The 17,240-nt window shown below is 40.7% G+C and overlaps 1 pseudogene; it reads left to right on the forward strand.

Moving 5' to 3' along the window:
- The first annotated feature begins 9,576 nt into the window (after positions 1-9,576).
- Positions 9,577-14,138, forward strand: LOC120525158 (annotated as a pseudogene).
- The last annotated feature ends 3,102 nt before the right edge of the window (positions 14,139-17,240 follow it).

The following is a 17,240-nucleotide window of genomic DNA, read 5'->3' on the forward strand; positions in this document are numbered from 1 at the left end:
TAACTCAAGTTAAGTAATATAGCTTTGCATTCAACAGGTTTGTGATTCAGAGAAAACTGAAAATTCTGCATAAACAAGTATATCTGAAAAGAAAATGAAAAACTGATTATAGTAAATGGTAAAAGATAGATTAAGGCTAAACACTTTGAGAAACTGTCATTTTTAACAGGGCGGCAGTGGTATACTAATTCATTACAAGGCACACTGTACTGGACTGATTTAGAGTAGCCGATCAGCTAAACACACAGGGCTTTAGACTGCAGGAGGGAAACCAAGACCAATATAAGAAGACCATGCAAACACCAGCACTTCCAGTATCCAGCAATTGAGCTTTATCCTATAGAGCTGTGAAGTAGAACTGCTAATCACTATGCCACCAACCAACTTGGCTGTTTGCCATTCTAAAATGGCAGCTGCACCTTAAATATAAATATTTTACAAAATGTGGTTATTTCTGTGTTATATTTTTCAGTCATTGTGTCGCCATTCATAAAATAAGATCTTGTTCTGACATTGAGGGTAAATGCTGTATAAACACATAGCACAAGAACAGGTTTTAGATGTCTGTTGATCCTAAAGAAAATATTTGCACTTGCAGCAAACGTGGAATAAACACTACACTGACTCCATTCCACTTCCTTGAGCTGAGTTTTCACATTTATACCAAACACAAGGTGGGAGTCAGATAACACAATATCAAGATCTGTCAGAAGTGCAATTCTTAGATTTTTCCTTCCGTCAGGTCACTTTCCCATTCAAATGAAGATCGTTTGATCCATAGATTCAAGATGATTAATGGCCAGTTCTGCTGTTGAGTCAAGCTGATAGAATCTTTTTGATTTGGTCACAGTGATCACTCATCTCATTGCGTCGAGATGGTTAAGTCTTGTGATCATTTATTCCATCTAGTTGAGTCAGTACAGTCTTGTTGTCTTGGTCACGCTTAATCACCTATTCATTAAGTCAGATTGATACAGTGTTGTTGGTTAGGTCACAAGGATCACTTAATCTTACTTAGTTAAGTGAGTCAAGGGTGTGAATCAGCGATGCTAGGTTTGTCATTATATATTTTATAGCTAAGTTAAGGTAAGATTTTGCAGTAATGTAATCAGAGCTGCTATCTCCTAATCCAAGGAACCTTGACCTGATTCCTAGACTGTCCTTTATCCATGTATAGTTTACATGTTCTTCCTATCTGTCTGTTTTGTCCTTGATCTTCCGTCTCCTTCCACATCCCAATTACATATTGGGACATTTCATGGCTCAATATTGTCCCTCTTTGGCTGAATGTACCCTTCAATTGATTGTCATTCATTCCAGAATATGCACATGCAATATTTCCAGTGCTGCCTGAATAGCATCTCTAAAACTTTTAATATAAAAAATCATGTTCAGAAAAGAGATAGAGGGAGGTCAGTCACAACATTTACTTAGGAGGCAGATCATATTGGATCACAAGTTTTCTTGAAAGAAATTCCTATTCATCCAATTTTAAGATCGTGGTGTCACATTCCTGCCCCAGTTCAAGAAACCACAAACCTGGATGAAATGCCAGTCCATCACTGGGACACCAATGTACAAACCTACATTCTCTCAGGCCAGGCCAATGAAAAGTTGCCAAATCATCGATTATTCCACTGTCTGAAATGTGGAAGTAAGAACCCACAGAGACACAGCTAGGATGGGCAAATGCTACAAAGATGGTGAACCTCTCAAATTCATACATATAAAATATGGAAACATGAACATGGAATCCTTTGAAATGACTAAAATCCAATACTTCAGGTTTGCCGTTATGTGTACATTGTACAATGAAATCCTTACTTGCTTGGTTCCTGAGCTTAAACTGAAGATTAAAGGTTGGGTGTATCTCTGCATTTTCTAGACAACATTAATCATTATCTGGCATAAAACGTATGAACTCAACTGCTACATAGATCTTTCCAGTAGACTTTGAAGACACCCATTCATAAAAAAGTATAGATCACTGCATCCACAAATGCCACATATACTGTAGATCAGCAGACTGAGGTCCCAACATATGCAAAGTGGTCCAGTAAAAAATGCGGGAAGGTTAAAGTAGTGAGCTTAAAAAAACCAGGAGCATGCACTGTAGCAAACCAACCAGGCTCTATTCACTCAGGTGGTGCTTAAACCATCATAAATCTCCACTGAGTACACAAGACACACACCAGGGTCCAAAACTGATACCGAATATGGAAAGCAAAGAACTTTCTCGAATCAAGTGATTAATCAAGACAATTTAGTAGTAAGCTGTTTCCATTTAGGCGAATTCTAGCTTGATGGCATCATCAAGACTGCAATTGTCAGCTCACTTGGCATCAATACATCCATTTATTGTCTTTCAGTTTTAGAAATAAGGGTGATAGAAACATTACCAGCTGCATTAGGTGTAAAGCAAGAGCCAGTCTGGAGAGGGGATAGTTATGCACACATAATAACCTCTTACACAAGTGGGATGTATCACCTCCAATGTGCTGTTTCGCTCATTATCCATTACAACCAAATGCCTCTATGCTTGCAAAATCAGAGGAAAAAAGCCTGAACCCCTAAATGGGTTGATGACATCTGACCCCATTATCATACCACACTTGTTTTTATATCAGAACATTAGAAAAATATTTCACAAGAACAAGTTATTCATTCCAACAAAGCTGGCCAATTCTCTCCATTTATTTCCCCTAAAACAACATCAAGTCAAGTTTTAAATGTCCCAAGAGTCTTATTGACCTCCACAATACTTGGTAATTTATTCCATATGTCTATAGTACTCCGTGTGAAGAGTAACTTCCTAATGTTTGTGTGAAATTTACACTTAAAATATTTTCAACTCTGTCCCTGTGTTCTAGAATAACTCATATTAAAGTCACAGTCTCAATCCACTGTGCTAATTCCCTTCATAATTTTAAACACTTCATATCTTTATGAATCCACTTCTTTGCCACCCGCCGACCACTTTCCTGCTGCCGGGCTCTCTGGCCGTAGCCAGCGCCCATCTTGCCCCAGAACTCAACGCCTGGGCGCGAAGCGGGCTTTTCGGGTCAAAGACCCAGTTCCGCCATTCGCCGCCTGCTGGCCCGGCTAATGCCGAGCGGGCCAGTATTTCGGGCTTGAGGAGGTCGTAATTAGCGGCCTCCTCCTCAGGGAGGTCATAATAGGTCCCGCAGCGCTGGTCCTTTCAGGTATGGCGCCAAGATGGACGCCCACTGACCGCTGCCACTCGCTCCGGGTGGCCGCCCTCTCAAACATGCCCAGGTAGGCATCGACGTCCTCGCGGCGGCCCATCGGTACTATAGGAGGAGGCGGCTGCCTGGGCGGGTCTGGTCTCGCCGCTGGGCTTCCACTAACCTGGCCTTCGCGGGCCTCCAGCTCCCGGGTGGTAGCGGCTTGCGCTTGCTGCAGGGCCTGGAGCTGGGCGCTCATTCCCTGCAGCACGGTGTTCAGGTCCTGTCCCTCCCTCATTCCGGGATCTCTATCCTGCCGACACGCCACTTGTAAAGGACCGAGGAGACAGTAGCAAGGGTTGGGGTTTTCCGCCCCGTATATTGTAAACACAACAAAAACGGGTCAAAATTATAAACAAAACAGTTCATACAATGCGCGACGCCGACTCCTGGCGCGGCCATTTTATTGGGGAGGAGCCGAAGTGGAGGAATGTCGGAAGGACCGCAAGGGAGGATGGGAAGGATGACGCCAGGGCAAGATGGCGGAGGAAGGGCGGAAGTATCGACTGCGGTCAATCCAGGCCTATGGTGCAGGAAGGTCTTTCTTTCTATGAGGAAGCAGAGGGAGAAAGTTAATACCCCACCATTCCCTGGCGGCGCAGTGGTTTCCCAGGTGCTATCAATCAATCCTGCCTCCTACTCGTGCAGGTATGTGACAGTATATATATATTCAGTATATATATATATATATATATATATATATATATATATATATATATATATACTATAGAATACCAAGCTTCGAGCGGAGAATTAGTGTTTTAAAGAAGGTACGAAAAGAAAAGGAAAAATTTTAAAAATAACGTAACATGATTGTTAATGTAATTGTTTTGTCATTGATATGAGTGTTGTTCTCATTTCTATCTATCTATCTATCTATCTATCTATCTATCTATCTATCTATCTATCTATCTATCTATCTATCTATCTATCTATGTTGTTCTCATATCTATCTATCTATATATATATATATATATATATATCTATATATATATCTCTATCTATCTATATATATCTCTATCTATCTATATATATATATATAGCAGAATACCCGCGCTTCGCAGCGGAGAAGTAGTGTGTTAAAGAAGGTACTAAAAAGAAAAGGAAAATTTTTAAAACTAACGTAACATGGTTGTTAATGTAATTGTTTTGTCATTGATATGAGTGTTGTTCTCATATCTATCTATATATATATATTTCTATCTATCTATATATATATATATACCCACGCTTGCAGCGGAGAAGCAGTGTGTTAAAGAAGGAAAGAGAAAGAAAAGGAAACATTTTAAAAATAATGTAACATGATTGTCAATGTAATTGTTTTGTCACTGTTATGACTGTCGCTGTGATATATATATAGAGCAAAATACCGCGCTTCGCAGCTTGTATGTCATGTGTTATAAAGTTATGAAAAGAAAAGGTAACATTTTAAAAATAATGTAACATGATTGTCAAAGTAATTGTTTTGTGTATTTGGCGGCAGCGCCACGGTTGTTTTCGTAGCTGCATCAGAAAATGTACCACGACGCCTGACACGCCTCCTTTTAGTGTTTTCTCACAGCTTGGATTGCTGCTGTCATATATACACACACACACACACATACATACATACATACATATATATATATATATATATATATATATATATACATATATATATACACATATATATATATACACATATATATATATATCTTCATATCTACATATCTATATACATATCTACATATACACACACTGCATATACATACCTATCTACATATATACACACACATATATATACACACACACAAATTATATACATGTGTGTATGTATGTATGTGTGTGTGTGTGTGTGTGTGTGTGTGTATATATATACACATACATATACTTGTGTGTATGTTTGTATGTGTCTATATGTGTGTGTATAGGTTTGGTCACTGAGTGCAAGGGAAAAATAATAAATTATAGTCTATAAGTTATTAAACAGTAAAACATTAACGTTTTAAGAAGTACAGGTACATTGAAATTACATTTTCTATGTGAACATTCAAATTTGTGCCTCTGGTAATGTGCCTTACCGGCATTTAAAGAAAATTAGTTTTGTGTCCTCTGCAGTGTTAAGAGAGAAAGGCTTTGGTTTGGGATAAAAGGAAAAAGGTGTAAAGAAAGGAAAGTTGCCTTTTCTTTATATAGTATAGTAAAATACCAAGGCTCGCAGCGAGAAGTAGTGTGTTAAAGAAGCAATGAAAAGAAAAGGAAACATTTTGAAAATAACGTAACCTGATTGTCAATGTAATTGTTTTGTCACTGTTGTGAGTGATGAGTGTTGTTGTATATATATATATATATATATATATATATATATATATATATATATTTACACACACACACATAAACATATATATATATACATACATACACACACACATATATAAACATATATATACATATACATACATATCTACATATATACACACACAGCTATTTCAGATCAGTGCAATACGCTGTTTGTTAAAACGGTTGACTCCCGCCTTACGCAATAACAAATCAAATCATTCAGTTGTCTTTGCTCATATGTCATTTTAGAGCTGGACGCCTGGCATCTTTTTTGGCCACAAGTTCGCTTCTGTTTGGTGTGAGGTTCTGTGTTGTGGAGATTCTCAGGATGGATTGCAGGTGCTCATCAGTGAGGCTAACTCCTGTGTGCTGTTTTGTTAGTCTTTATCACTGAGAAGAGCTTCTCACACAGATATGTGCTACCAAACATGCACAAGGTTCGAGCCGCATGTAGACGGACTTTTTGTTCTTCAAAGTCACCAAAGCGCCGGCAAACTCAGTGCGCAATAACTCTAGCTTCGCAATAACTTGCAGCATCATAAGGTAGACTTGATTAACGTGGTAAGTGTTCGCAAGGCAGCTGAAGCGCTGCATTATGGGATCTGTAGTTTATTGTGTTACCAGCGCTTCATATACCCGGCTTTAATAACAATAATACAGTATATAAAATGATCTCAAGGGCCGGATATAATTACACTGGCCGGATGTGGCCCGGCCCTTGAGTTTGACACATATGGACTAAATAGAACTTGAAAAGATATATTTTTTCAAATGTGATCGCAATTCAGATAGAGTTGACGCCAAGACTACAGCCTGCATGCCTCAATGAGTCATCCTCCCTCGCTCTTACTTTTTACCGCTCATCTAATGAATACACTGAGTATGGCTTTACCAAAACAATCATTGATGGCTAATAAAGTATCCATTATTCGAGTATGTAGATCGGGTATATATATATATATATATATATATATACCCCAGATCGCAGCGAGAAGTAGTGTGTTAAAAAGGTAGAAAAGAAAAGGGAACATTTTAAAAATAACGAACATGACTGTCAATATACAGTATTTGTTTTGTGAGTGTTACTGAGTGTTGCTGTCATCAAGGATTTGATTATCATTATTTCTTTCAATCAGGTTCGTATTTGTAGGATGTGTTGTGTTCAAGTTACATTCCGTGTTTGTCAATCGCTGTAAAGATGACAGGTTTCATTCATCGATTCGCTTCTTACTGCATCAATAAACAGCTCGCTTCTTCTTTATCTGAGACCTGACACACTGCATGCACGGGTTTTTTACACTGTCTTCCTTTAGCGGACATTGACTTTTTCCACGCGGTGCTTTGTTTCCACAGTAGCTGCATTTATGAATATGCTTATCAGACGCTTCATATTTTTGCTGCCTTTTCAATTGTGTAATTCGGTTTTGTTCAGCCTTTGGAACTGTTGCTTTTATCTGTGCACGCGCCAGTTCACGGAGCCACTCGTGTACTTGCATCGAAGGTTCCCAGCTGTGCTGGTGCCATCTCGCTATGTCCATAGCTGTATTTAATGTTACCTTAGTCCTGGCACTTAAAACTTTCTCTCGCAGTTTCGCTGAGTTTGTGCCAAACACCACGCTGACCATCTCATCTTCCTCTGCATAAGCACAGTCCTTAACCCGTGAATATTTAGTGGAGTTTGCTATTGGATTGCCGCTGACGGACGGCCTTATATGGGCAGGCACTAAATTACAAACGCCAGCGCAGCCTGTCTATGAACTTAATTTAAAGTGTAGGTTTACATCGTGCTTTGTTTCCAAGTAGCAGAACTCATGAATATGGTTGTATATGTCACTCGCCGCTTCTTATTGTTTCGCTGCCTTCTCAATTATATAATGCATGTTTTCTTCAGCGCTTTTTGAGGTCTTCCTGGTTTTCTATGTACTGCGTGATTACGGGAGGCGTGATGATGTCACACTAAACTCGCCCCACGGCGTTGAAGCTCATCTCCATTACAGTAAATGGAGAAAACTGCTTCCAGTTATGACCATTACGCGTAGAATTTCGATATAAAACCTGCCCAACTTTTGTAAGGAAGCTGTAAGGAATGAACCTGCCAAATTTCAGCCTTCCACCCACACGGGAAGTTGGAGAATTAGTGATGAGTGAGTGAGTGAGTGAGTGAGTGAGGGCTTTGCCTTTATTAGTATAGATATACATATATATATATATATATATATATATATATATATATATATATATATATATATATATATAGTGGCACCCGGCCGGGGCAGGACACCCAGGAGGGCTGGTTACGCTGGTGGCCTCGGGTAGAGGGCATGGAAGCCCAGCCCTGTAGGGGGCCCGTGGCCACGCCAAGCGGCGCTCGATGCCGGAATATCCGCCTGGACGCCAGGAGGACCAGAGGAGGACTTGTGCCTCCTCCAGAATGCGAGGGGGCATCCGTCCTGGTTATGCTGGGGGCCACGGGTAGAGGGCTTGGAAGCCCAACCCTGGTGCCTGAGGAACCCTGGAGCCCAGCACTTCCACCACACCAGGAAGTGCTGGGGGGAAGACTTTATGTGACGCCCGGAGAGCTGCCGGTAGGACAGCCGGCACTTCCGCCACGCTGGGGCGGGCAAGGAAGGAATGTCGGGAACACCTGGTGCTCATCCGGGAGTACTATATAAGGGGCTGCCTCCCTTCAGTCAGGGCGGAAGTCTGGTGGAAGAGGACAGAGCTAGCGGAAGGACTGGAGGCGGCCAGGAGAAAGGCAAAGGAACTGTGTGGCCTGGACTTGGGGAATCGGTGCTGGAGGCACTGGGCTTTGTGAGTGCACAAAAAGACTTTGTATATAGTGTAAATAAACATGTGTTGGGTGAAATATGCTGTCCGTCTGTCTGTGCCCGGTCGGTTCATATATATATATATATATATATATATATATATATAAAACACACACAGTATACCTTGTGTTGGCATTGGACTGCAGAGAAACATAGATGGAACTTTTTGTCCTCAGAAGCAAATTTCAATTTTCAAAGAAGCTCATTAACTAAATAAATATCCAGTATATATAAATACACACACACCCATAAAAATGACTAAAAAGGTAAGAACATTTAAATTGAAAGTAAACTTCTGCCTTGGTTGTCACAGTCCCAATGAGGCATTATGCAGGAGTATTGCTGTTAGTATAAAGGAGCCCCAGTCCCATTTCTTCACACTTGTCTGCTGAATAATTCATTGGCTGAAACTCTTCAGTGTTAGCACATCAGAGAGAGGATGTGCAGCAATGTTCTTAATGGCACTAAGTTTTGCTTTAATTCTCTCCTTTGCTACGACCTCCAGGGGATCCAGAATGTGTCCTATAAATAAGCCTGCTCTTTTAATTAGCTTGTTAATTCAGTGGCCTCTCTTGAAGTGATGTTACTAATAGCAAAGCACACCACAGTGTAGAAAATCAAATTGTTGTCACAGAGTGATGTGAAGGATGGCACATTATAGGATTTCAGTTCTACAAGTACAAACTAACCTGTTCTGCCCTTACTTGTATAGTTCATTTGTGTTCTGAGACCAGTCCAGTGTGTTATTAATGTGAACCCCTAGGGAGTGTACAGAGTGAAGAGAGACGGAGATGTGGTGTTCCAGTACTGCTTACATCCAAATCAAAAATACACTCCTTGAGTCTCACAAACTATATATGTTATGTGTGTGTATGTACTTATACTTGTACATATTTGCACACATATACGTGTAAAAATGGAAAAATAGTAAATGTGTATTATAATTGTAATAATAATTCAGAAAATAATTAATCCAAAAATTTAATCCAAAAATTAACATAGCACTGAACCACAGAAAATAAAGAAAAGCCACGACAAACATAATTCATTCAACCAATTAAATTAAACAAATTAAGCAGTAAAATTGAAAGAAAGAAATCCCCCATATGGAATTATTTTAATTTGAAGGCAGGACTCTTTGCCAACAATTGATAAAGAGAAGAAGGTCTTCAAGTCAAAAAGTCTTTCTTATGAATCTATAGGTTTAATGTTTCTGTGCATGTTGATAATTCCAGAAGAAACTTTTTAACAATATTTTAGCAAAATATTTTTTTTCATGTTTTGAGCAAATAACTAGATAACAGATACAGTACAACAAGAAACAGATCCAACACATCCAAGAAACAGATACGAAAGAGTTTCAGAATGCAACCCAAGCCTTAGTAAGTGTTATAATAGGAATGTTATAATGTGAATTTCCCCTTGGGATTAATAAAGTATCTATCTATCTATCTATCTATCTATCTATCTATCTATCTATCTATCTATCTATCTATCTATCTATCTATCTATCTATCTATCTATCCATCTAATATGCCACAAAAAAAAAAACAGATTATTAAAAATAACACATACAACAGATATAAAACAGCCTGGGGTCTTTACTTAAGCTATAGTAAGTATTATAAGCCCCTATGTTAAACATGCATGAAATTATCCAAGAAACATTAAAAAAATCTAATGATTGATTGAATATATATGTAGGTCAACAAAAAGATCTGAAAACGTTGGAACATTAATATAAGCCCCAATTAGTGTTACAGTACTAGAATTTATTCACACTTTAAAGAACTAAACCCTGAATGTTTATGAAAGATGGTCGCTACAATATTAATGTGATATAGAAAAAATATATTTTATCCTAAATTTGTATTATTTAATTTAACTTTTATGGAATCAGGTAAGTCAAGTTCGGAGACAAGAAGCCAGCACTTATCCTACTGGCATAGGACACAAGCCAAATCACAGAGCACACTCCCACCCAGGGCCAATTTAGGGTCGTCAGCCAGACATTTAGGTCTATGGGGGTGTGAAAGTAAAACTAAAGTACCCAGAGAAAATCCATCCCAGCATAGTAAGAACACACAGACTCCAGATGTAGCTGTGCCTGAGGAGATTTTTGTTTAAACCCAGAATACTAAAAGCTATGAGGTAACCTCTCTGATTGCTGTTCCTCCATGCCACCTTTCTAAATGTTTAGCTTTGCATTGGCCAATGTCTACAGGATTTCAGAGTTTTTAGATAATGGGTTTGCTTCCCATGTCCTCCCAGTGTGGAGAGTGCTTTGAATAATGTGAAAAGCACTATATACTGTAAATGTAAAGAATTATTATTAAGTCATGAGTATGTGCTGACAGGATGACGCTAACTTAGCAGACAGTAATATAAAAGCACTCTTTGTAGCTAAAGGTTAGCTATAAAGTTAAAAGGAGAAGAAGAATGGGCCTGAGTTGCCTCAAAAGCTTGCATATTGTAATCTTTTTAGTTAGCCAGTAAAAGGTGCCATTTTGCTTGACTTCTCACTACATCCATAATGGCTAACACCGTATAACACCCTAGTGCTATATTTGAAACTAACCCATTTCACTTCATATGGACTGTTGAACTGAAATAAAAGGTGGTTGTCTTCCCCAGGCAGTTTCTGCCCTTTTATATCTCATTATTTTTAGGGACTGTTTCTTTCTGCTCCTGTACCCAATTCCTTTTCATATTTCCAGAAGCTCATTTTCTAATTAGTGTGACTTTCTTTACAGCTCAGAACTTACCCCACGGCAAGAAATTTTAGATGCCCACTCCCCAAGGAGGAACATGTCAGAAACTGTGAAGTCCTTCAGGTCCTGTCAACCCAAAAGAAATGTGATGTTCCTGAAAACCCACAAAACAGCCAGCAGCACCATCCTGAACCTGCTTTACCGCTTTGGGGAGAAACATGGACTCACCTTTGCCCTGCCCACCCACTACCAGTTTGGCTATCCCAGCCTATTCAGCTCACGTAGAGTAAAGGGTTTCTTGCAGCGGGATGGACCACACTACAACATCATGTGCAACCATATGAGATTCAACAGACCTGAGGTACGCCGTGTGAGCATGTGTCTTGTGTGTTTACATAAGTGTGTGGGAATGTGCTGCAGCAAACTGGACTGAACCCAGGGATGTTCTTTTGGATGTCACAAAGTGGAATAAACATTCAATTGGGGATGCAGAGTGAATTCTTAATAGCAAGAATTTGGCATCAAATGCACTCAGGAGTCTAATTTATATAGAGTAGCACTATAGAGAGGTAGCCAGGCATCATAACAGTTCTACAGGTAAAGACGAAGAGTATATGTGATTCACTAGACTGGTATAAGGAAGGGTACTTTACCTCTTATATTTGCTGTCCTTTAGGTCACACACATCGGCATAATGTGCAGACTGGACACAGACAGTGACTCAAGCCAGGATGTAAATCCAGGACTCTGAAGGTGTGACATAGTTGCAGCCACAAAAGTGCCACCTGGACATTCAAACATTTGGAACGGAATTATTGAGACAGTTAATCTGCCATCTGGGTGGCATGGTGGTGCAGTGGTAGCGCTGCTGCCTCACAGTTAGGAGACCCAGCTTCGCTTCCCAGGTCCTCCCTGCGTGGAGTTTGCATGTTCTCCCCATGTCTGCGTGGGTTTCCTCCGGGTGCTCCGGTTTCCTCCCACAGTCCAAAGACATGCAGGTTAGGTGCATTCGCGATCCTAAATTGTCCCTAGTGTGTGCTTGGTGTGTGTGTGTATGTTCGCCCTGCGGTGGGCTAGCGCCCTGCCATGCGCCCTGTGCTGGCTGGGATTGGCTCCAGCAGACCCCTTTGACTCTGTGTTAGGATATAAGGGGTTGGAAAATGACTGACTTACTAATCTGCCATCCCCACATGTAAACAGTTTAAAAATATGTGGGTTTTTGTGTTTGTGTGTGGTGATAGCTTGATACAAATTACAAAATGGTGATGCAGCATCAAATTTAAAAAATGTATTCAGGCTTATCAGTACCAGGGGCTTCTGGTGGATGGCCATAAACAGGGATAACAAACACACTGCCATCCAGTGGAAGTAGGCTGCTATTGGTTTCACCGGCCACTCTCTTTACAGAGTCTACACCCTGCTAGGCATGAGTGGGCCGCTGAGAAGGACAACCATCAGGACTGCAACAGAGGTAGCAGAAAGCACTTCCAGTGGCTGTGGATTAAGAGGGGTTAATAATTAATGCTGATGGGACACAAGTCAGCGCTTGATCAACCCTGGCTGGGTCACCTGGGTGAAGGTGTATGATGTTGTGAGACCCAAATGAACCCAGGAAACATCACTGATCATGCATTCAAGCACATCTGTAGGATGTATCTTTCACTATCAAGCTGAAAAAATGTTAACATTTCTAGGAATAAACTAAAAAATATAGGCCATAATGGCTAAATTATGCAGTGAGGGGCCTTCCCACAGAGGTTGGATTATCTCCAACATGTACAATTACGTATGGGTTTCCTCATTCATCACGGTCCAGATACAAGCTGATTGATGATAAAACATTGAGTTTGCTATAAACTGACATCCACGCTAGGGATTGGTTCCTGTCTAACACCCATTAATATCAGGACAGTGTTCATTTCCTACTCACCTTTGTGACCTCCATATGTTGCTTGTCTCTTACAGGTGCAGAAAGTGATGCCAGCAGACACCTTCTACTTTTCAATTGTCCGCAACCCTGTCACACTGGCTGAGTCCTCCTACAGCTACTACAAGTCTGTGGCACCATCCTTCAAGCGCTCTGTCAATTTTGATGCCTTTATTGCTAATCCCTGGCGGTACTACTTACCACAGCTGCACAACAACCACTATGCTCGGAACCTTCTTTGGTTTGACTTTGGCTTTAACCACAATGCAAACTTCTCACTCAAGGTGGCCCAGGCTGGGGTGGATGAAATCCAGCAGTCTTTCCATCTCATCCTACTAGCTGAATATTTTGATCAGTCAATGGTCCTCCTGCGGGATGCTTTGTGTTGGCCACTGGATGACATTGTCACATTCAGGCTCAATTTCCGCAGTAAAGATACTCGACGCCTGTCTGTAGAACAGGAGGAAAGACTTAAGCAGTGGAATGCTATGGATTGGTATTTATACCAAAGTTTCAATAAAACATTCTGGCAGAGGGTGGAAAGATTTGGAAACAGTCGGATGGACCAGGAAGTGGCTAGCCTTCAGGCCCCGAAAGGAACTTATGGACCTCTGTCTGTTGCAGGGTGGAAAACCGGCAGAGGCAAGCCAGATTCTTGATCGAGGAGTCCGTCCATTTCAGTTTGGCCAGGCTAAGATCCTGGGATACAATTTGAATTTAAATCTCAGCCTTTCAGACAAAGAATACTGCTTGCGAATGATCATGCCAGAACTGCAGTATAAGGACTTGCTTGACAGCAAACAGTTTCCAAGGGCAGAGGGCGTGCCGAAGCAAGCTGTGGCTAAAGAGGGCATCAGGCCGCAAGCCAATGTCCACCTCGGTGCTTCAGGATCAGTAGTCAATAAAAGGGGCCATGTCATTAAGAAAATAGACCTCTCTAAGCAGAAGCTCCATAGAAACCCATGAAACTACTTCTCATCAGTAGCGTCTTGAGAGGACAGCCTATATTTGCACTTTTCATGAGTGCCAGTTTTTGGTAGCCCTAGTAGAACAGAGTGCTACCAACAAAAAGTCTTTCATCACACTCCGTCCACTCCTGGTTACCCTTGCCAGGTTCGCAAAGCACAGAAACTGCCTTACACCACAAGCATTTGGTGGTTCCCCTTTCTGGGAAATAGGTGCCATTTACTTATTGGCATTGACCATTTTTATTCCTTGTTTGAGAGGTACATTAGTTGATTGTTCCAATTCCCTGGTTGAAGGTTACATAAGTGATGTGACCCTTCAGATTGAATTCAGGGGTGTTTCTCTCTTGGGAAGAGAGAGTTTAATTTTATTAATTGCATTTTATGTAAAAGCCCATGCAAAACCACTCAGGAATAAGCCAGTTGGGTAGATATACTCACTGTGAAGTTGAAGATAGAGAACTTGCTCAGGTGTCTCTTTACCTTTCCCTATTCTAATGGTACATTACCAACCACTTCAGAATTCACAGGAGTCATCTCATGAGGCGAGCTGCAGCAGCATCATAACACAATGTTCATAATGTCAGTCAGTTAGCAAGTGACTGACTGACTGCCAGTGTGGGGAGGTTGGGTGACTTGTGTTGGAACAAAGGCGCAGACCTAAAAACTGACAGTAATATCCTTCATCTGTACCACACAGATATGCTTGTGTGTGTGTGTGTGTGTATATGTTTCCATCTACATACACCACCAGCTTGACTATGGGGCTTGAGAGGGTCAAATGCATTGGGGTGGTGGGTATCACAGCAGCCACAGATTCACTCAGCGTATAAGTATTTGTTAGACATAAGCAAGAACATCAGCCATTTAATAGTTTAACATATATTAGACATCAGATAGACTTCATAAGCTCGCAGACTAGCAATACTGGACAAATGCCTTTCCAGATCACCACCTATTACAGCTCAGGATACATGAAATGAAAACCACAATGCCTGTAGGCTGCAGTAAGGTGGCAGTAATCACAGTTAGCTGGGAAATATGATTGCAACACAAGGGAACATTTTGGGTAAGTGCAACAGTATCCAGTTGGGATGTTCGCTTTTTAGAGTTAAATTTCCAGTTCAGATCCTAGCATATGGACTGAACTCAGCTGAGATGAGAGGGTTCCTGTTGACTGATGTTCAAAATATGCATTGTGCTTTGAGCCGAGCCACTGAAGCTTTATTTATACAACAAACCAAATAGGTGTCAAAGCCAAAAGTGGTACAGTTGGGTCAGTCTGTCATATGCCATTACTGTACATTGGGTCATGGATGGCAGATGCTCAGTGTTCAAAGCATCTTTGGCACAGGGATTCTCAGTCAAGAATACCTTGTGAACCTCAAAGCCTTTCTTCACTTACAAGATCATCCTGTGTAGGTAACTGTCTGGAAGGGATTCCACCAAGAAGGAGGACAAGGAGACTGGTTTTGAAATGCAGAGACATTGACTACCTATTGAGGAAGCCTCAGGGCTTGGAGAGCTGCATGAGAATTTCACTTTAGTGAATTTTTCCAAAGGCTTTCTTTTAATTTGACTTGAGTTTTAGGACACATTTTTATTTAAAAAAATGCAATGACAAGGGCTTCCATGAACTTGTTTAAAATTGTCTTTGCAGGTTTGAGGGAAGAAACTTGTAGGCAAGTAATATGTATTTAAATAGTGTTTTTTAATTGCCTTAGTTGCAGTAATTGGTGTCTTGAAATATTTATTTGGGTTTTATATTTATTGTTTAGTACATTGTCATATTTATTTCTTTATTGAACTGCTCACTCGAATGGACATTCCTACATCCTGCAATAAAATAAGTATAAAAAGTGGGAGGTGCAATTAAAACCTCTCGTACTGGGGGCGTCAAGCAATACACACGTTTTCTTTGCAGCCTTCTCTAGCAGCAGCTCACCACAAAGCAAAGAGAACAGCCAACATACTTCACAGCTTTTATTTTTATAGTGCCTTTCACAGTACCACTTCAACACTGTGGTTTGCCTAGAAATTTCTTGGACAAGCTTCTGCCACTTCACACGAGTTACATTTCATCTAGCTTAGCCACCCCTCCACCCATTAATGTTTTTATCCACTACAGTTCAGTTTAATAAGGCATGCATCAGGCACAAGGGAGGAACTAACTCCAGAGTGAATGCTAGACTTACACCCAATTGAATTTGATGGATATTTATTTTAGTTTACTCATGTCATGAAAATGAGTTTATCTCTGCCATGAGTTCTGCTGGAAGCACAAATCTCCTAATTATTCCACCTCATTGAACCATTGAAACTTTACTTTCAATTGTGACTGAGAGCTACTGAGATGGGCATTGTGGGAGAATGCCAGTTAGAAAAAAAGATGGATAGATGAATGCATTGCTAGCTGCACAAAGAAGAGACAGCTAAAGCAAGTACAAATCTGTTGATCTTTGAGCCTCTTAAAAAAGAAGATCCATCAAATTGAACCTGGTTAATACATTTTTTAGGATTACAGTGAGCCAAGGGATGGCACGGTAGTGCAGGGGTACAATAAGGAGACCAGGGTCCATGTCCCAGGTCCTTCTTGCATGGAGTTTGCATGTTCTCCCCTTGTCTGCATGGGTTTCCTCTCATTATCCAAAGACATGCAGGTTAAGTAGATTCACAATACTTAATTGTCCCTAGTATGTGTTTGGTGTGTGTGGCCACCCCACACTGGACTGGCACCCTGTCTAGGGTTTGCTCAAGCCCTAACCAACCCAACTGCAACCCTGGTCTGGATTAATGACATGACTGTGAGCTGCAGGTTATCCAACACTGGATACAATGCCAGTCCATCATAAGGCCATACACTCCCATTCTTACAAGCCGGTTTAGAGTCATCATTTAATCTGTACATCCTCGTGGTACAGGAGGAAAACCTACACTGAAACAGGGAGTATGTGCACACTCCTCTCAGACAGCATGTTGGCAGGAGACTGTAGCTCAGTCTATTAGAACTATAAGGGAGCAGTGCTAACTGTTGTTCCACTATGCTGTCCCAGATTTCTCAGTTCAGTATTTCCCCACAGATGCCTATTGCCATATGCCTAAAACTAATAATGGCAAGCATTTATTTTTTTCAGTCCTCGTTTTGCAAACACATATTCAAAGTTAAGAAAATCTTTGTGCCCACTTCCAGCAACTAATAAGAAATGCATCAACACATCCTATATTTTTCCAGTTTACCTTTGAAG

The sequence above is a fragment of the Polypterus senegalus genome, chromosome 3 (genome assembly GCF_016835505.1).
Source record: "Polypterus senegalus isolate Bchr_013 chromosome 3, ASM1683550v1, whole genome shotgun sequence".
NCBI classification, from domain to species: domain Eukaryota; kingdom Metazoa; phylum Chordata; class Cladistia; order Polypteriformes; family Polypteridae; genus Polypterus; species Polypterus senegalus.